The sequence below is a fragment of the Tenrec ecaudatus genome, chromosome 7 (genome assembly GCF_050624435.1).
Source record: "Tenrec ecaudatus isolate mTenEca1 chromosome 7, mTenEca1.hap1, whole genome shotgun sequence".
NCBI lineage: Eukaryota > Metazoa > Chordata > Mammalia > Afrosoricida > Tenrecidae > Tenrec > Tenrec ecaudatus.
This window is the reverse complement of record NC_134536.1, coordinates 156,476,667-156,497,631: the sequence shown is the minus strand read 5'-3', so window position 1 is coordinate 156,497,631 and position 20,965 is coordinate 156,476,667. Positions and strand designations below refer to the sequence as shown.

The 20,965-nt window shown below is 38.7% G+C and overlaps 1 non-coding gene across 1 annotated transcript; it reads left to right on the top strand.

Moving 5' to 3' along the window:
- Window positions 1-9,137: 9,137 nt before the first annotated feature.
- LOC142453885 (U2 spliceosomal RNA) lies at window positions 9,138-9,335 on the top strand. The gene has a single exon (XR_012785458.1). It is a non-coding gene; the product is annotated as a U2 spliceosomal RNA (small nuclear RNA).
- Window positions 9,336-20,965: the final 11,630 nt, after the last annotated feature.

Sequence of the window (20,965 nt, the reverse complement as noted above, 5' to 3'; positions counted from 1 at the left end):
AAGATTATTTTGCTACCATTTTGCTATTTTTTGTGATGTTAAAAACTTTGTTCTTTTTGCATTTGTGTTCAGTGTTTTTGGGGTTTTTTTTGTAAATGGAAATCTTTTTAACCAATCCATCATTATTGTATTTATGTCAACCAAGCGGTTTTGCCTTCTTATTCTTTATTTGGTGAATAGATTTATTAATTTTCTTTGTGGCTAATCTGAAGTTTACCTTTATCTTCTTATATTTAAATTAATTTGTTACACGTCTAAATCTCATTGATGTGTTGACTCTCCATATGTAAATTCTATAACTAAATGATTTATTTATCATTTTATATTGAAGTTGCCATCATTTATAACTGGACACCTGTTTCTGTGTTTATTCGTTTGCAGCTTCACTTTATTTTGAGGATTATTTATTTGAGTTGATATCTGGGTTTTACTGATAATGTTGGTTCTCTATCTGAAGCAGTTCCCTTAATATTTCTTGTAAGGTTTCACACTCCCTTAATTTATGTCCATCTATTAACTATGTTAAGTAACAATTTTGGCCTAAATTTTAAAAGATAATTTGATGTACAGATGATTGTTACATGGCAATTCTTTTCTTTCTGGTGTTTGTACATACTTTCGTGTAGATAGTTTTTTGTATACATTCCTGCATGGTTTCTGAATAGAAATCAATAATTAGCCTTATTGTTCCTTTATAAGTGATATTTTGCTTTTATGAGCTGTGATCAAAATCCTTTTTCTTTGCTTGTAGAAAGTTTGATTACGATATGTCTTATTGAATTTCTTTTGGGGGTCTTATCTTCATAGAGTTCATTGAGCTTAATAGGTGAAATATTATTCCTCTGGATGGTGTCCCATATAACTTGAGTTTTGTTTTTGTTTTTTTTCAGATTGGTTATCAAGCAAATTCATATCAAGTAATTTGTTCCTTTATTTTGCTAAGTTTTTGCTTGCATTGATTCCACTCTACTTCTCTATCCTTCCATTGAATGATCTATTTTTGATATTTTGATGCTAAGTGCTGAATCTCCAGCTGTTTTGTGCAGTCTTATTTGTGTGTTGAGTTTGTCAGTTTGTTCTTGTACTCTTTTTCTGAATTATTATACAGTTTTTAAATGTTTTTCTTAGTCTCATTGAGGAGCCTAAATGTTATTCTTTCAAATTCCTTGTGTGATGGTTACATATCTGGTGTCCACTTGAGACTATTAAGTGTGAAAGGGTGGATTCTAGCCTGTCAATTATGTAGCAACTTGATGACCTCATTTGAAGGCACAATGAAGATAGACATCTCACTGGAGGCCAGACACACTCTCTGTTTTGTATTCCCGATGACAAGCCACATGGAGCTATGCAGATAGAGCCAGAGCCCTGGAACTGGAGGAGCCACATGGAGACCCCTGAGATGCTTCCACCACCACTGAATCCACAAGACTTTCCACCCACTGGCCTCTAATCTTCCTGCATCCAGTCTCATTGCATACCTGTGTGAGTCTAAAGAGGAATTTATGGACTAGTATTGACATATGGGTAATATCAGACTTATGGACTTGATCTGGACTGGGCTGGGATGTTTCCTTGATGTACAATTTCTTTTTTGATATAAAGTTCTCTATTACACACATATGAGTCTCCCTGGACTTGTTTCTTTAGTCTACCCAGACTAACATTCCTTGTAAGGTGTTTCTATGACAAGTTCTTTTTCTGAAAGGATTTCCATCCCTTTACTTTCTCAATTGTCTGAAGCATCTTACCGTGTTTCTCCAAATGATTTATCACCTACTATCACCTACATTTTAAGATGTTATTTTATTTATAGTTGCTTCTGTCTTTCTTTATATAATTGAACTGAGGTAGAAGAGCAGGTCCCTTCTCTGACAAGGGACAGCATTGCTGGCTCATTAAGAGTCTTCTATAGATCTTGTGGACAGCAAGGTATTCACAGTTAGTTTGTCCTCTGGACTTCAGGGTAGGCCAACTTTGTAGCCAAAGAGAGGTAACTCACTCAGCTCATTGCCATCGAGTTGATTCTGACTCATAGTATGCATATTAGGTGAACAAAACAAAAACAGTCTCCAAAACAAATCTGCGAGTTCTTTGGAATTGCCTTTCTGTGCTCTTTGTCTGGGATGGCTGTTTTCTTTGTGTCGATATGACCACACTTTGCAGATTCAGCTGGCCACCTCCATGGCCACTCTTTCTGCGTAAAATCCTTGATCTGATTCTTCAGACATCTACTTGACAGTCAGGGTACCAAAGTCCTCCCCTGTGTACAATTGACATATTGTTTCTAGTCTTTGTTTTCAGGAGGGCACTATGAGGTATCTGAGTTTGCTGCTACCAGGGACTTTGGCCATGGGTTATATGATTACTTAAATGTTCATTGATTTCTTGTTAAATGTAAAATATCACTGTACCCCCAAATCCTCAATTATGAAATTATATTTACTGCTAAAGCGACAAAATATCTACTAATTAAGTACATGAAATGTGATGGATGTAGAAATTGATTAACATTTTAAGACCTATGTACATGATTGTTACATTAACAAAATGCCTTTGTGTTCCCACTGACTAAGCAAGAACTGTGCATTTTCTTTCTCTGCCAAAAAAAATTTTGGGATCCCTTGCTCATATATGAGCAACGAACCAATATCATACTAAAAAATTGCTATACCATGTACACATATGAATTTTTGCAGTTAATGAAGGGATTCATTTGGCATTATATCTTTTAGCTTGTACTTTTAGTGCTACTGAAAATAATTTACTTTTCTAAATAAAACTAATTTACCTATTTATCTTAGGTGTGGAATGAAGCCTTAATCATTTTACATCAGGGAGAGCTGGACCTTTTAGACTCCTGCCTTGGATGAATCCCAGTTTCTTACATACAATCATGGAGAAAAATATATTTCTCGTCCACTTAATCACATTTCACTCATGGAACAAAAGCCTCTTAGGTAGCTGTCCAGAGGGGAGGCCTGGTTCACTCCAGTCCTTTGCCAGGTGTGATTTCAGATCAGTTAATCACAACCTTAAATGATCTCTTCATCATAATTTTGGGGGGCCTTGTAGTCCTCTTTCTTGTTTAAATAATTTCTTAACTCTTACTTCCATTTCTGACTCCATGTTTTTTTTGTGTGTGCATTCAGTCATTCTGATGTGTTTGATGTGCGTTAAACTAGAGAATCATTTTGTTTGTACTTTCATGTTTTCAACACCACCACAATTAGCACTGTGACGAGAATTTCCATGAACTCCTCTTGGAAACCAGCTGAGATCACCAAAATCCATTCTAGAATACTTTACTTTCTTTTTCTCATTTTTACTAGCTCCTCATTTCCCAGAAGTTCCCCTGCTGTAAACCTAAGCAAACTATTAACCCAGTCACTGTCTTACAGATTTACTTACTCTAGATTACACGGAAAGAAAAACATACGGAACAAAAAAACAAACGAAAAACAATAGTAAAATAAAACAACAAAAAGCTCCATTGAAAAGAAAGTAGAAAATTAAAAAAAATTTTCAATTGAGTCAAAATAGAGGAAAAATGCATTAGTGTTAAATTTTAACTTACATCAGTTCACTCTCCAATGCATTCCGTCTGATAACAAGGCTAGGTACATTCATGTTCAATGATCAAAGGCGTTTCATAGGGATCCTAATCCAAGTTGAGACCCTATAAATAGATTCTAGGCTTTTCCTGTCATCCATAGCTTTCTGCTAACAGGGTGCTCAGAATATAAGCTCAATTACTGTCCCCACCTCGAAGTTAATTATTTATGTTATTTTATTATAGTTTTTATTATACATTTGAAGAGGCTGCTGTGCACCTTCTGTGTGACCTTAGCTGATGCCGCACTTGGATAGTTGTTTGATTGTTTACAAACAAGCCTTTAAATCTCAGATGCTATTCTTCCTGATATCCAGGCACCATCTGATTTCTTCATCACACTCTGCTATAGATTTCTAAGTAAGTGGTCAAATTGAGTCTTGTTTCTGGTGCATAACTTTTTCAGAGGTTTCTACACCACAAGTCTTGTAACTTCTTTTAGTTCCTCTATGACTTCTTTCTTTATTCTTGGATAATAAGATTGTCTGAATTGTTCTAGAGTTATGCTACATGTGTGAGTCCAAGTCCCTCAAAGTAAAAAAAAAATAAATTCATTGATTTAGCCAACATATATTGAATGTATGGTAAGTATTAGGCACAGAGATGAATCAGAAAATAATCCTTCATTGAAGAAGTAAACGATTTATAATCCTTTAGAGTTTTCACATAGTTAACATAAGGATTAAAGTTCGGTAAATGTTTGATGACACAGGGAATCCAGGACAGATCAAACCCTCAGAGCCAATAATTAAAGTAGCAGTATGAGGAGGGGGAGAGGAAGGTGGGGCGAGAAAGGGAGAATGATCTCTACACCGTTTAATCCCCTCCCAGGAGAACAGACAACTGTAACGTGGGTGAAAGGGGGCAGAGATAAGTGGAAGACATGAAAAATAAATAAGTTATCAAGGGTTCATGAGGGAGAGCGGGTGGAGAAATGGGGAAATGAGCTGATACCAAGGGCTCAAGTAGAAAGAAAGTGTATTGGAAATGATGATGGCGACCTATGTAAAAATGTGCCTGACACAAGGTTGTGATAAGAGCTGTACGCACCCCCAATAGAATGATTTGGAAAAAAAAACCCCAAACCTCTGTATTTCTAAAGTTGTGACATAAAGGAAGGGAAAGAAAAAAGGAGAGTCCAAAAAAGGGAACTAGAGTGAAGGCACTGAACTTGGAAGAGAATCTTTAGCAACTGATAAAATCAAGAGGATTTTATCTCCACTCCTAGTCAATCTCTGAAAAGATTTACCCGTAGCTTGTACTTGATCACTATGAAGCACCATAAGGGGAAAAATGATTTAAAATCCACTAAGTAAATATATTTTCAAGGATCTAAATTGTTAGTGCTCAATGAAAATGATCTGTCCTTTTGACAACAAAGCATTGTCATATTTACTGTTCATTAAAGCAGTTTATGAGGATATAAAAGTAAATAGATTCTATCTTAAAATTATATAAAACATTAAAAAAGAATTATATAAAACCTCTTTCTTTAAGCATGCTTCACGTGCCTTACTTATTCTTTTCACTTATATACCTTTTCATAGTATTTCTGGAGAGGGGAAAATTATTTGTTATTCTCAAGTACAGTTTTTTTATATTCTAAATGTATATCTCTCATTTTATACATTATAAACTGTCGAAATAGTAAGACATTGAAATTTGATAGCATAAATAATTTATTTCCTTTTTGTCTCAGTCATAATTCAATAATAACAATCAATTGCTGTAAAACAAAAAGCACACCAAAAAACCATTGTGGTTTTCCTGATTCTGGACAACTCAGAAATGTTTTATTACCAAAAGAATATTGTAAACTCTTTCTATGGCGTTGTTAAACTGAGGATTCTGAAAGTAATGCATTTGTTTTAGATGTACTATTAGGGCCCCGTTTCTGTGGTGTTGCTGTAATATGCTAAGCATATCTTATAAAATTTTGGGGGAAAGATACCTCAGTTAATATATAGAAGTATTAAAATCCCAATCAGATGTAAACTATGGGTGGAGCAGGCCATCATCTGTCACTGAAAGAGTGTAAGTCATATAATCTGAAATCAAAGGAGGGATTAGTACCTGAGTCTAAATTTTGAGAATCCGGTTGGCAGAAGGCTATGGATGACAGTGGGAGACCAGGAACATTTGAGGGAAGTAAATAGTAAATAAGCCTCCATGTTCTCCCTCTATCCATAAATGAGGGGAAAGTGGTCACTAAATAGAGTGCACTGGAGAGGTGAGTATAGAAGATCAAAGGGGTAAATCTGGCTTGAACTGTGACCTTTGTCAGTTGCTCCTCCCTCTAGTGTACACTGGGCATGATCTGGTTTTCAACATGGTCTGTTTTTGTTTTGTTTTCTGTTTGTTCATGTGAGAGTTTATCTCAGAAGTGTTATCTCATTGGGTGTCCCCCTCTTAGAGTCGTGTTATATATTTTTGTTTCTTGCTATGTGAACCCCAGGATTGATGAACCTATAGGGACAGCAAGTAGCATAAGAGTTGGGGTGGTGGTGGGTGCAGTTGTGGGGGTGGGGGTCCCTAAAAGGGAGACAACGTCAAGGAGTCCAAGAAGGAAAAGAATGCTTGTAAATTGATTGTGATAGCAATTGTGCAATCCTGCTTGAAGTGATTGAACTATGGAATAATATGATATAGGTATTACATCCAAGTTATTAATAAATTAAAAACCCACAACAACATAGTTTTCTAAAAATGAATTGAATCCCTAGGATATAAACCCCCACCCCCCAAAAAAAGAATGAAAGAAAATGCTGACCAGAAGAACAAATACACATTGGAACCAATTTGTTTATTCAGCAAATTGGTGTATACATGCTGATAAGAATAAAACCATGGATAAGATATGTAGGCAATTTGTATGTCAATTAGTAATTACTGTGTAAGGTGTTTGCCCCCTGGTGATGTAGTGGCTACTTGTGTGCGACTGAGATTACGTGGTCAGCTGTTCAAAACCACCAGCAGATCTGCAGGAGAAAGACTGGGTTTTCTACACCAGCAAACAGTTACAGTCTCAGAAACCCACAGGGGGCGTTGCTATGAGACAGCACTGAAACAGTGGCAGTGAGTTTGGCTTTTGATTCTGAATGCAAGGTGTTATGCAGCAGCTCTTCATAAAAAAATAATAAATCTTGGGTAATTTGGAAAGTTGAAGGCTATTTCTGTTTCCCTTTAAGTTGTTACAAAAATCTAAGAATTACTAATTCAATAACTTTTCTATTGTTTTGAAGGAAGATATAGAATTTTCAATTATTTATCAGTCTAATCAGATTATCCTTTTGTGATAATTAACATGTTTGATTCATAGCCATAGATATAGATATATATTTCTTGAAAATTTATATTTATATTATTTTATGACTTCACAATTTCAATTTAAAAAAGGTTGAGACTATACATGAGTTTTGATAGAATTTAATTTCATACATTTAACATTCATTGAGGGCCTGCTATGTACAAATCACTGTGTATAAAGCCATGATAGATACTTTGATGTGGAAACAGGATGATCTAACTTCTGGAACCCTTTTAACTGTAGGCAATTAAAGACACATTCACAAATTTAAAGATAGCTTATTGACCACACAAATTTAATGTTGCTCCCTTCTGGAACTATATTAAAATGACAGTACAGTTATTTTTTAATATTAAAAAGTCAGAACATGTTTTAACAAATTGGGAGAGGGAAGCATATGATGAATACCCTGGATTTTGTCCACTCCTAAAACTATAGTGCAGAGAGCCAAAGACAAGCGCACCTCCAAATGCAGTGCTTCCAACCAACTCAGAAACTTTTGCTACCAAGTACTTCCAGGTAGAAGGGTAGAGGGAGCATCAAGAAATAGCTGAAAGCTGATTATCACACAGTTGTATCCCTGTGTACCACGGGGCTGCCTGTCTCTTCACTCTATGCTCTCTCTAGTCCCAGCAGAACAGTAGAGATTCTGATCTGGTGAAGATAAGGTGGCACCTGTCTTTGGATGCATAAGTCACAGTTGACAGTGGCGTTGTTGGTTGGCATTTGCAAGAGTATTGGAGAGTAATAAATAAACACGCACACAGTCCTGTTGAATACTCCTGGCTCCAAGCAACTCGAATTCTGGGCAGCTCTCTATACTGAGGGATCAATCAATTGGCAGAGGGAATGATTCCCACAGCTGGTGGTATCTCTCCATCGCTTCTTACTTTCTGATTTGATTCTTACTGTTGAGAATGATGTGAACATAATGAAGAGAAAGTGGAGCAACATCAGAGGAAAAGTCCCTGACCAAAAAAGATGGGGACAAATACAAATGGCAAGGCAGCACCAGTTCTCCAGGTTTTGGGTTGTTGTTATTGTTTGTAGCTTTTTAATTCCAAACAAATGCATCTATATTTTTAAAGGATCATGTCCTCAATATATATCACACAATAAATGTTCATACCACCTTTTTTTCTTTTAAATTTCTTTATTTACTGAAAATAGCACGAGGCAACCTCAAGATCGAGGCTGAATGTATGTTTTTGCTACCCTTCTCTATTTTTAATTTTTTCCCTGAAGCTTACTTCAGGATATTGCAGATGAACATTTATTTTAAAAAAATAGACAAAAGCCAACGTGGTTTTTTTTCAAGAAAATTTAATCTGTATTCTCTGATTCATTTCCATTTCATCATCAAAATGTTACTTTATGGAACCATTTTAAATCTGAGGCAACTGCTATGCTATGCAAGCTTTATCTTATTTTTATTAAAAGGTGCACTCTCTGTGGCTTTACAAAAATACACGTTCCAGTTAGGGACAAGAAACCCCATGCCACTGTTCAAATTAAGTTCTAGCCTAGGATGACATGAGTTTTCCTTAGATATCCCAGAGTCAATTTGCAATTCATGTTGATATAAATAATCTTCTATGGACAATACCATCGCACTTGGTAGATGAATGCAATTTCCCAATGTAGGAATTGCTATAGAATTGCCAGCTCCTTCCTCTGCATTTGTTTTTCCAGACCCTGGTATACAGGCACATCTTTCACCCCATAATAAAAACTGAATGTCCCTCTCCCCCCATCTCTCCTTCCCAGGAGCTTTGCAGGCACACACTTGCCTATCCAGTGAGTGACTACAGGAGTTCTCTCAGTGGTCTGTCACCGTGGATGTTGGAGAACGCCTGATTTGTGCCAACGTACACATTCCACTCCTCCTCAGGGTTGGTTCTTTGAAAGCAGAGCTGCCCTGACTTTCACTCCTCAATAAGAGAACTTGGTTAATCCAAAGACAGAATCGCAAGCATTGAAATGATGCAGGAGATTCCAATTTTGGAGCTGGTAACATTCAAACCATGTAGAAGAATTGCTTTTGGGATTCAGATGCAGAATGGAATGAGGGGTTCTTTGGGATCCATGGTAACTAGAATCCTTTCTCTTCTCTGCCTCAGTTTCCCCATTAGTAAAAGATCATATATTTTCCCCTCTATTCTTTTCATCCCCCATTTAGTTTTTTCTTAACAATACTTACAAAATAATAATTGTAACATTTCTATGCAATTTAATGTCCCTTCAAAGATATTCTACATGTTACCTGTTCTTATCAGTTTAATATCTGGTACGTCCTCTATCTGAGGACAACATATTAAATGTATTTTTGCAAGTAGGAGATGGACTAGGAGCTTGATCCGTCTACTCCACGCATCAGCCTGGTATTGCAATACTTCCAGGAATGGTGCAGCCCCTCAGGGGGCTTGTAAAACCAAAAATAATGAAGAAGAAAAAAAGATCTTCTACATGTACTGGTACAGGTATGCATTGCTTAATGGCCATTTAGGCAACTTCCAAGCACCAATGTCCATCCAACCTTAGGCTCCTGACTGGAGAAACTCAGAGATTAAATTCACTTCTCACCAGCTTCCTGGGTCCCATCTCTGCTTTGAACTTGAGGAAGTAGATGTTAGGCACCCATAGGAAGCTGCCTGTTTCATTCCACTCAACTCGGGAAGGAACTGCTAAAGTCACCAAAGCGGTATGTTCTGCCAGAGCTACGGCTCCACTGAGCAAAGGTTCTCCCTGTGGGCTGCTTGGGCCCCAGGTGGGGCTTTTCTTGTAGTGGTGAATATTAAGCAACATGCGGAGGCGAGCTGAAAGTATTTAAAGTCCAGTAGGTGGCTGGGGAAGGCAGGCAGGCAGGGAGGAAGAAAAGGACAGTGTGACTACATCTCAGCTGGCTGTGCCGTTCTTTTGAACTGTGGAGGGTGGGTGGCTAAAGGTTGGACATGCTTTCAGAGACTAAGCAGCAAGCAAGCAGTAACAGTTGCAGCATGGCCAACGTTGTTGTGAGAGTGGAAACACAGGGCCCGTACCTGCCTGGAGACCAACCTGTGCATCTCTTTCCTGTATATGCTAAGGTGCTTGCGTAATGTCCACAATCAAGCAGCATCCTGCTTCACAGAAGAGAGTGTGGGCATTGAGCAAGTTGCAAGTGTCAGATGCAAGACTAGCTCAGACCTGGCCTTTACTTTTATGTAAATTGGCTTTCATTTTTTAAATGATTAGAACAACCACTATTAGCAACAAATTCTTCATCACAATCCCATTCATTTCTACACCTACAGTTTTTAAATTGTTCACAATATCTCAAGGCTTTTTTTTTAACATACAACAACAAAATCCACTGCCACCCAGTTGATACCTTGATTCTGAATCATAGTGACCCTATAGAACAAAATGGAACACTTCCTTCGTTTTCTGAGGCTGTCAATCTTTATGGCAGTAAATTCTCTCCCCTCTCTCCCCTGGAGTCAGGTGGGATCTACCTGCTAAGCTTTTGGTTAAGAGTCCAGTACTTAATCCACTGCACTGTTCCTTTTCTTATAATGAACCGGCCAGGATAAGAATAGTAGGCAACTTGCTTGACTTGGAGACACAATTTGGAAAGGCTCTCATTTGTAACATGGGTCCTGCCTGCGCTGTATTTTGGGAGGATCTACGAAGCTGTCTGTGTCTTACACAGGTTGCCCTTGTACGTGATGGACATGATGTTCCACTGAGAGAGGCTGGCTCCAAAGGAGAACTCCAAAGAGGTTAAAAACAATCCTGGCCAAGTAAGGAAGTCGGGGTAGACCCACAATTGCCAAACGTGGATATGTTGTAACCATGACCAAAATGACAACAATAAAAATTACAAGTCGAAGCTTCAGAATGAGACACTTGGAAGTGGCATGGGAGTGCTTTCGGGAGCCAGATGTGGGAAGTCGGATTCTTGCCAGGACAGTAGAGAATGGCATCATTCACAACGGTGCAGCCGGTTGCTATCTTAGAGCCAGGTCCCGCTGTTTCTGACTGTTTAATGGTTTGTTTGCTCTTCATTGTGCATGCTGCCTTTGTTTTCTGAGAGGCTAAGTCTCGAGCGGGACATCCACCCATACGTGTTTTAGTTATTGTTCTGGGAAGCCTATGGTACAGATTCCGTTTCATCCCGAAGCACACAGTCACCCTGATGATTATTGCTGGTGTTAGGCACCGATAAGTACATTTCAGACTTCTGGCAACCCCACGCGAGCAGCATAGAGCGATGCTGGCTTGGGTTTCCCAGGCTGCTGTGCACTTACAGAAGCGGATTGTGAAGTCGGTCATCTGAGGCATTTCAGGGTGTGTTCATACCGCCAATTGTTTGCCTAATTGGTTAATCAATGAGCGCTTAACCATATGTACATTCTGTTATGTATACATAATGCATATATAGATATAGATATATCCACTTGGTGCAGAATTGACTCGAGGGCAGTGATTTTTTGTTTTGACTTTGTGACTTACCGCTTATATTATACAAACTATTATTGTTATTCCATGGCTGATAGATAAAATCCTAATTCAAAGTACCCTGAAATTCTATGAACCTGCTTATTCTCCTTAGTAAATTTCCCCCACCCCTCTAAATACTATAACTGAATTTATCGTGCAGGCATTATTTTGTACCTCACTCTAAGAAAATATAAAAAGGTCTAGCTTTATTACAATGCGATGAAAAATCCTGATGTGCACTTTCATTCTTGCTCAATTTATCCCGCAGCCTAGCTGACGTCCTCAATGCTGGTCTCTGTGTTCTCTGCAAGCCATTAAAGACCAGCGAGTGCATCTGAAACTTCTCTTACTCCGTCAATGAGCTTGTTGCCATGGCAGGCTAACACAAGTTGCCATTGATGATGACTTGATTTCCTCTCACATCTGAAGTGGAAAGGGAGAAGACAGACTAAATGAAATCCCATCCATCTTAATGAAATACAATTATATTCTCCTTATTAATCATTTAAGAATCAATATGTCTCTTCTTGGTGAACCTCACCAGAATTTGTCATTCCATGCCAGGCCTCAATACATCTTGTCTTGTAGTGATTTTTATAAGTTCAGTCACCTGTGTCCCAGGGTAAATAACTGTGTTCTCTTGTACTGCGGAGTAAGGGCAAGAATGGCAATGACAGGGTAGATCACAGAAATCCCTGCTGAATGTTAAGCAGCCAGCCGAATATTGCCTCCACGTGCATAATTTAAAAATGCACTCTGCTTTATTTTAAATAGCCGAAGGAAAATGGATTACCTTAGAACCAGGCTTATTCTTGTACATTCAGTGGGGGGAGGCTCTTGGATATTCTTACCCATTAAATGCTGTAGTCTCACACAGGCCTCTCAACATCTTATATACATGTGCATTTAGAGTGGGGGTGGGGTGGGGGAGAGAGAAAGAATAGATATCCCGTAATTTACAGTTGGCCTCCCTGGGCTTTATATATAAAATCAATTTAGCATTTGCCTGCGTAACATTCATCTATACAAAATGCTATTGTGCTTCGCTTCTTAATATGAGTGGTGAAACTGGATTTGGATCTCATGCACTCGATAGATGCCTAATATAGATACTCTTGTTTAATAAGCGAGAACAATGAAAAGAAGGGATGTGAAGAAAGAATGCAAGGTACAGAGGTATAGATCTGAGGCCAACTGGGCTTGATAGAAAAATGTATTGTGTTGAGAGGGTCAACTTGGTTTTATGAGGGAGAAGTAAGTGGTTGTATGGGTCCTATTCCACAGAGCGAATTTAGTATTCAATAGGCTGCCTTTAACTCTTTGTGGGACTTTATTCTTGGGAAATGCTATAAACTCTTCTGAGGACAAAAGAAAAAAGAAAATATTACATTAAGATCATCAATGCTGCTGCTTTTGAAACTTGAAGACTTACATGAAAAGAAAGATTTGAGGTAATATAAAATAAACATCGCAATAAATAAACAAACAGATAAATAAATAAATAGATATATAAATAAACATCGCACCAAGAAATAGTCTTTTGTGTGGGTCCTCAGAGGCACTCTCTGTCAGTCAGCAGCAGAATGCAGGCCTTGAAGCGTGACTACAATGCACCCTGAAGTCAATAAACTTTGAGGTCAGTGGTTTTCAGAACAGGCTGAAAAATCCAAAAGGAGTGGTGCTGTTAGCTCCGTGATAGCCTTCACTTCGAGTGGCTGAGGTTTATGGGTCCCACACCATTCACGCTTATGGGTCTGCGAAACGCTCCCCATCCTCCCTCCTCCTCAGTAACTATCGTGATCGGAGGATTGGATGGAAATCCCTGTGTAAAAATGGAGGGAAGGAATCCAGAAGAATGAACTCAATGGAGTCTTAAATTGGGTCGTGAGTGATCCGGGTCAAGGGTGCAATGCAAGAAACATATTCATCCGACCAGACAAAATGCCTTTTACCTTTCAATCACCTGCTTGATTGGAGGGGAGGGTTTTCCTCCCCTCTTTTTGCCTCCTCCTGACCCCAGCTCTGAGCCTCACAAAATCTCCGCTTTTGTGACTGTCTCTCACACCCATACTGGTTACTGAAAAGACAGCGACCTTAGCCTGGAACAGAACAAATGGCACATCCTCCCAAAAGGACAATAAATGGATAATAGTAAAAGAATTTAAAAAGCCTTAAGATGGACACTGTAAAACTATACTTATGGTTATAATTTTCATGGATTTTAACGTGGAACTTTCTTTTATTTTTAGTCAAAAATAAATAAATATATCTGAATTCGCCAGGCCTGTCCTATTGGGAATATTCAGAAGTCTCGACCAAAAAAAAAATTCAAAAGTTTAAAATGAGAGGAAATCTGTCAAAAGACTACAGATGAGGCAGGTGTTGTTAGTTCCATCAAGTGGGCTCAGACTCATGACAAACCCCACGTACAACAGAAGGAGATGTTAGCTGACCCTCCTCTGCCTCACAGTTGTCCTTATGTTTGAATGCATGGCTGTTGCCACTATTGTTGTTGATGCCTTCCAACCGTGGAAGGGGACTGCTCAACAGCACTCTATTAGACAGTGGTTTGTTTGTTTCCGCGTGACCTATAGGACTCTCAATGGCTTCTTTTCAGAAGTGGACCACAGTTACTTTATTGTAGTCTGCAAACTCCACTGACGCCCACTACCTGTGTTTGCAATGCTGTTGCCTGGCTTCCAACATCACCAAAGAAGCAATGTACCACCGTATGGCAAGTTGGCCAAGGGAAGGCAGTTTTATAGTCTGTGGCAATCCAATATTTCAACTTTATGAAATCCTGCTAGCAGATAACCAATTGCCACGGAGTTTCTTTGACTCACGGAGTCAACTATTTGAGGAGTACCCAGAAAAACCCAGAATTGCACTGGGTAGAGCCGAGTTTTCACAATAGGCATTTTTCCTGCTAGGTGAGTATCAAGCAGCTCCCTTTGAATCAGTGCACCCAGTCACCTGGGAAAGTTCTCTCTGGTCACAGTGAATTTTTTCATAAAAGCAGTTTCACTCGAACCTCACTTAAAAAAATGGTTTTTTTGTGATGGCCAATTTGAGACAACAGTGTGATGTTATGAAATTGTGTTTCCTGCTATGGAAGAATGCCACAGTGACTGTTGTGCTGTTGAACACAGTTTACAAGGACAGCACTATGGGAAAAACTCAAGTCTACAAGTGGTTTTCTTATTTTAAATGAGGTGACTTGTCAGTTGATGACAAACCTCATTCTGGACCTCCATCAACTTCCCAAATGGACGAAAATGTCAGTAAGTAAGTAAAATATTTATTATTAAAAATGTTCAGTATATTTCATTTTCTTTAGTGACTAATGTATCCTACATTAAATAATATATAAATCCCTCCTTCATGTGGCAATAGAAGATTGAGAATCATCCATCGAAGACCAATCTTATCCATATCTTAGCTAATCCCTTCTTGTAAAAGTTTTGATATTTTAGTGATCATGTTCGTTCTATTCCATTAGCTTCAGGAGATGAGAAAATATAATTTGCTTTCTTGCATCTCCTGAAGTTTTTGGAATAAGTATCACACCACTCACTAATTGTTAATGTTCACAAGGTAATAAACAAATATATAATAAAGTATTCCCAAGTCACTTGTGTGTACATTGTTTCTAATATTCACAATACCTGGTGCAATGAACATGCCCATGATCAGCAACATTCATACAACATATCACTTTTATTTTAGCATGTACAGATAAAAGGTAGTCACAAAGTACCAACACCAATCTAGGTAACTGTACTCAACGAAAAGAGAGAGAGAACCAATCATGCTCCCAATATTGGAACCACTTTTTTATAAGGATGTGAAAGAACATTTTGGCTCAGTTTACCTTCTTTATGGAACTTGCCATTCAGCTAAAGGACATGAGTTTGCTCTACAAACAAATGTGGTGTTGTTTTATGATCTTCTCAAACAATGGGGAAGGTTTTATAATTTGCAAATGTTTTAATTTATTCAAACAGTTCCTTTACTCATTCCCAGTTCCTTTTACTCTCATGTTTCAATTCATATGCAAGTCTTCTTAATCCAGACCTCCAGAATCAAGATTGGTGGAAAGAAAATCCAATTGTTTAGGGTCAAAATAAAGACGTTTTTCAAATGCCAAAGAAAGAGAGCAGGGTTATTCTGCTTTGATGTTAATACCATGTCTTTTGTAGTTTTCCTATTTGTTTGTTTTCGTCTTCCACTGTCAACAGGGCAGCAGATTTTATAGGCAGCTTAACACAGACCACATGTTGATGAAAAGAAATGTGGTTTTGAGTGTGACATTAAAAAAATATCAGCCCCTCTTGTCTAAATGCCATGTTCTTAATGACTTTAATTTTTTATTAACCGATATAGAAAAGAACAATAAACATGCATTTTATCTTAAGCAAATCATGCGTAGTGTACTAGCTGGAACATAAATGGTACAAGAAAGTTTCAAATTTCAATATGTTTTTAAAAACGTTTTTTTTAAACTTGTGTAAATAGTACATGTTTCCTGGCCAAGCCTCTTAGATTTTCACTTACTATTTAAATGTAACTGGTTTAGCCACGGCAAAAATAATGCTAAATGTATTCAGATTCATCTCTCAAAGCATGCATAAATCAGGGCTTATCTTCTATTTCAGTCAACAATGGCTAAATAAGGAGCAACATTGGAACCAATACATCTGATTAAACGTATCAAAGAGAAAAGCAGAGATGGGACCTCAAAGAAGAAAATCAAATCATTAAAAAGTCCCTATTACTTTTTAGATATCTTTCCCCAGGAGTGAAAGAGAGGCTGCACCGGCATATGGCACGGTTACCAAATGTCAGGTGTTAGGGCTTCAGCGCTGAGTGAACCAAAAAATAATGCATTCCTACTTCAGCTTATAGAGGTTCTAGAGCTTTGATGGGTAAATAAGTCCAGATGCCTGACCTCAGTGGTCCGTGATGCTGAAATAAATAAATGTGGAAGGTCCATTTTGCATTCTTGGAAAGATCCACCACCGCTACTTCCCTTGCACCCCACCCCCCCAAAAAATAGCCATGTGCTTATGAGATGGCACTCACAGTGTCCAAACTCAGACCAGATGACACAAAGCCCTCTGAGGTTCTCTTCTGAACATGGACCAGAGAGAATAAACGAGGCCCAGCATGATAGCCTTCATAATGGAGTACGCCTCTAATGTTGGGCTTGAGTCCATTTGGACGCATAGGGACTCCATGTGTGTAGCAGAGGACAACTGCTCCACAGGGTTTTCCAGGTTGTGATCGTACAAAAGCTAACTGGTCAGATGCTTCCAGGTGGACTGAAGCCATCAATCGGTTGTTGGGTTTTTGTCTCTTGTGCTGTTAATGCACAAAATGAAGGTAATTTGAAGATCAACAAGGTCTAATAATCATTAGGTGATACCATAGACTGTCAACCTTTCAGTTTGCTACCAAATCACATGTGTCTGTGAGTTGGTTCTGATTTACTGGAGGGAAGAAACCTTATGTTCAAAGGGTACAGGGGAATCAATGTTAAATGACCAAGCCTAACAATCTTAAATAAGTCTATCACTTTACCAACTAGAAATATGCAAAATTTGAAATTTGCAAGAATAGTTCTTTTCATTAGTCTTGTGTTTACTACAGTTATTTTATTTAAGGAGATTAAGAAGAAAAAAATTACAGACAATATTAATCCCCAAACAAAATTTGATAAACAATATGCTTGGGAATACAGTCCCACATTTCAAGGTCTATTCCAAAGATTTGAGTTTTAAGCCCATTTCCACCAAGTAAACCTATGGCCACCTTAAAGGATGGACCAGAAAAGATCCATAGGGTTCCTGAGATTATAAATCTTTATGGGTCCAAACTGCCTCATCTTTCCAAAAGGAACAGCTAGTGTTTGAACAGCCACACTTGCCATTTGCAGCTCAGTGCTTAACCCACTGTGCCACCTAATTATTACCTCCCCATGAAAGCACACATGGCAATGTACAGAGTAGCGTCCTGTGAACAATGTGTGTTTATACACACACAAACACGTGCCTTCATTCCGCACACTCAGCGCGTGCATTTGCCCAGGTTAGAAATAAAATCCCTTTAAGTTTTTGGAATAGATTATTCAGGTTGTTTAATTATTTAGTATGAGTATTTCTTTCCTGACTCAATTTGGAAATAATTAAGACGAAAATGTTATTTCCTTTCAAGGTAATATTAAAAGATGAAAATAAAATTGAACTTTCTCGGTGTTACAATTGATGTGTGCATGGGTTGTGATAAGAGTTGTATAAGCCCCCAAGAAAACGATTGAAACAAACAAACAAACAAACACCAGGAAGAAATACAGAAACGTCACTACAAATATCGTGTCAGTATATGCGCAGGAGATTAAAGTGTTGGGGTGACTGAGGCCCCGATGATTGTGTATGGTTATTTCACTCTCGATGAACTGTTTACAAGTTTTACTTTGTCACAAATGGAAAGGTGACTTGGGCTTTGAAATGTGCATAGCCAATTCCACGTGCTTCTGACAGTTCAGGGAAACCATTGCTCTACATCAACCGGTAGAAAGCGCCACCTGTGTTTACCACCTCTCTGAGTCCGTCTCCATCTTGGAACAGTACCTGCTCCGAGGCAAAGCAAATAACAGCTCTGAACAGATGGACCGATAATGCTATATTTCCTCATCTGAAGATCACTCAGTGTTTCCTTAAATACAATCACTGAAACTTTACAGATACATCCCCATGCATATTGCTACCAGAAATTATATAAAGGAAAGTACAAGTAATATAAAATCTAGCAAATGAGGGAATAACAAATCTTGGAATCAGAGACTGCTGTTGCACCAAGGACCCAGAGAGAGATGTTGGTCCAAGGGTCTTTCTTCTGCCCAACCTTGGCCATTTTCAGCATCTAAGGATAGACATCCAAATGCTTCATTATTCCTAGAAACTATATGAGGACAGTCAGTTTGCATCCCATATGCCGTATCTTGGGCCAAGTTTCATTGCGTTCATCAAAAATCTAAAGTTCGTGTCATGTTACCTGGAACTCATGGGTATTTCATGTGTTACAGGTAGAACTGTGTTCTATAAGGTTTCCAAGGCCGCATTTTCAGAAATATTTTGCTAAGATATTCTTCCAAGGTGTGTCTGGGTGGACTTGAAGGGCCCACCTTTTCCTAGCTGTGAATGGGTCAGTAATTTGCTCCATCCAGGTTCTCCATGGCCCCCAAATATTCAGTAGCTAATAAGATGATAACCAGCTCTATTATCTGAAGATATCAGATTCGAATGTATGAATGCTCGTATTTTATGAATTAGTTTAAGCCAGCATTTCTTCAACATATCTGAACCATGTTTCTTTCTTTCTTTCTTTTTTTAAGAAATGCCTAGAGCAATATGGGAAATGATGTGTGAAGGAAAAAGAAGAGCAAGATAAAATGCAAACCAAGCTATATTGGTATGAACTCTTAGGGAAAAAAATTCACTGAATGAGACAGTGTGGTACTAGGTCTGCACAAGGTAAGACATCTCATAATCAAGGGGGAAAGCTGGCCTACATCTCAGTCCTTGGGAGATTTTCATTGTGACTCTCCTCAGGTGGCCTGGGATGAACCTCTTGGCCAGGCATATGCCAACTCGGAGTGTCCAGCTTGTGGAAATGCAGATTTCCGGCCTCGAGGGTAGAATCGGATTCAGAAGTCCAGTGGTGGTGTTGGCTATCCTGTGCTTTTTAAAGCTCCTTGGAAAATTTGGAAGCAGGTGATGAGAGGGCTGGACCAGCTTCGAGAAACATTTCACTTCTCAATGGAATATAAAGAAAGAGAACAGAGAAGGAATGGACAAGAACAGAGGAGAGCTGTCTTGTTTTTCCAACCTCTAGAACACAAATGCATAAAACGTCCTGGGCCCAAAGGAGCTGATTCTTTGTCCTTGTGCTTGCCCCGTTCCTCCTGGACTGCACCCATCCTGTTAATTCCAGCCTCCGTCATGCATGATCATTGTCAAGATGAGACAAAGGCTCTTACGTGAGCTTGTTCATTGTTACCAATATTTTCATTTAAGCACTTTGATCAATACCTGACAAGTCAATTAAAGCATACAAATGCTTTCTCAGGAAGACCCACCGGAATTGCCCCCAATCCATTTTAAAAGAGCTTATTTTATTCTTTCTTTAAAAAACAAGAAAAGAAAGAAACACAACTTTCCCAAATTTGTGGATCCTTCTGATTCTGGTTTTAGAAAGGAAATGAAATTTGTCACGCTGCCATACATCATTTCCCTCGCAATACAATGTCCCATCTGTGTGTCAAGTACAAAAGAAAAGCATTTTGTGAAAAATTGCTAAAGAAGTAATGATTTTTGTCCTCAACTCTTTGTTTTGCCTTTCAATAAAGAAGGCGACATGTGCCACAAATGATGTATTGTTGTTTAGGTACAACGCCAGTAACAGGGTGCATAACCAAAACCATGTTTCACAGCAGAGAAACTATAGTTTACTGCCCCTATGGCTCAGATGAGAATATAATGTTCTACAGTTTATAAATGCTTTGAGGTCAATACATGATTTGCTTCAGCTTGTTCATCCAATGAGCAGGAGATCCAAAAATATATCAAGCTATTAGACAGACCCCTGGAAGCTGGGCCGAGGTCTCAGTGATGGAAAGGCTCCATGGAAACCCCTCTGTCAACTGGAGATGAGATAATTAGATCCAGGTAATACATTGGAGCCCCAACAGGGAGCTGCCAAGCAAACATGTCATCTTTATGGGCCTTTCTTGTCCTGCACAGCAACTGGGGCCTAAGACAGTAAAGGATGGAGGGATTCACAGATGCCCAGCAACGAGGCACCATTACTCAGCCACACGCTTTGTCTGGAGACCCTGCTCATCACACTGAAACAGACCAAAAGGAGAACAACCGTGAGAGCCCATTTTTAAATCATCTTGTTCATTTCTGCACCGTTCTTTTTTCTATGTTTTTTCTTTTCCTCTTATTAACATTTATAACATACTGTTAATAATGCATTTGGTAGAAATATCAGGGATTCGACATCAAATCTAAAACTAAACCTACTGCCTAACAGTCGGTCTGCTGCTAGCAGACATAGTGGAAATGCCACACAGGATTTCCCAGCGCTGTAAACATTAAGGACGCCAACTGTTTCATCTTTCTCCCAAAGTGTAAACTGGTGGGTTTGAACTACATATCTTTCTATTAGAAACCCAACACGTAATCCAGATATGCCAGCAGTGTCCTTTGGGGACACTGTAAGTAGTCGCTGCTATGTTGAGTCCATTCTGATGCCTACTAAACCCATGGGCAGCAGAAGGGCACACCACCCAGTGCTGTGCCCTCTTCACCATTGTATGTTTGAGCTCACTGTTGCAGCCAGCGTCATCATCTGTAGCCCACTGCCATAGCATTGATTCCGACCCACAGAGACGCTACAGGACAGAGTAGGCTGTGCCTTTGGTTGTCCAAGGCTATAACCTTTTACAGAAGCAGAAACTCTCATCTATCTGACTACGAATGATGCAAAACTGTCCACTTCTT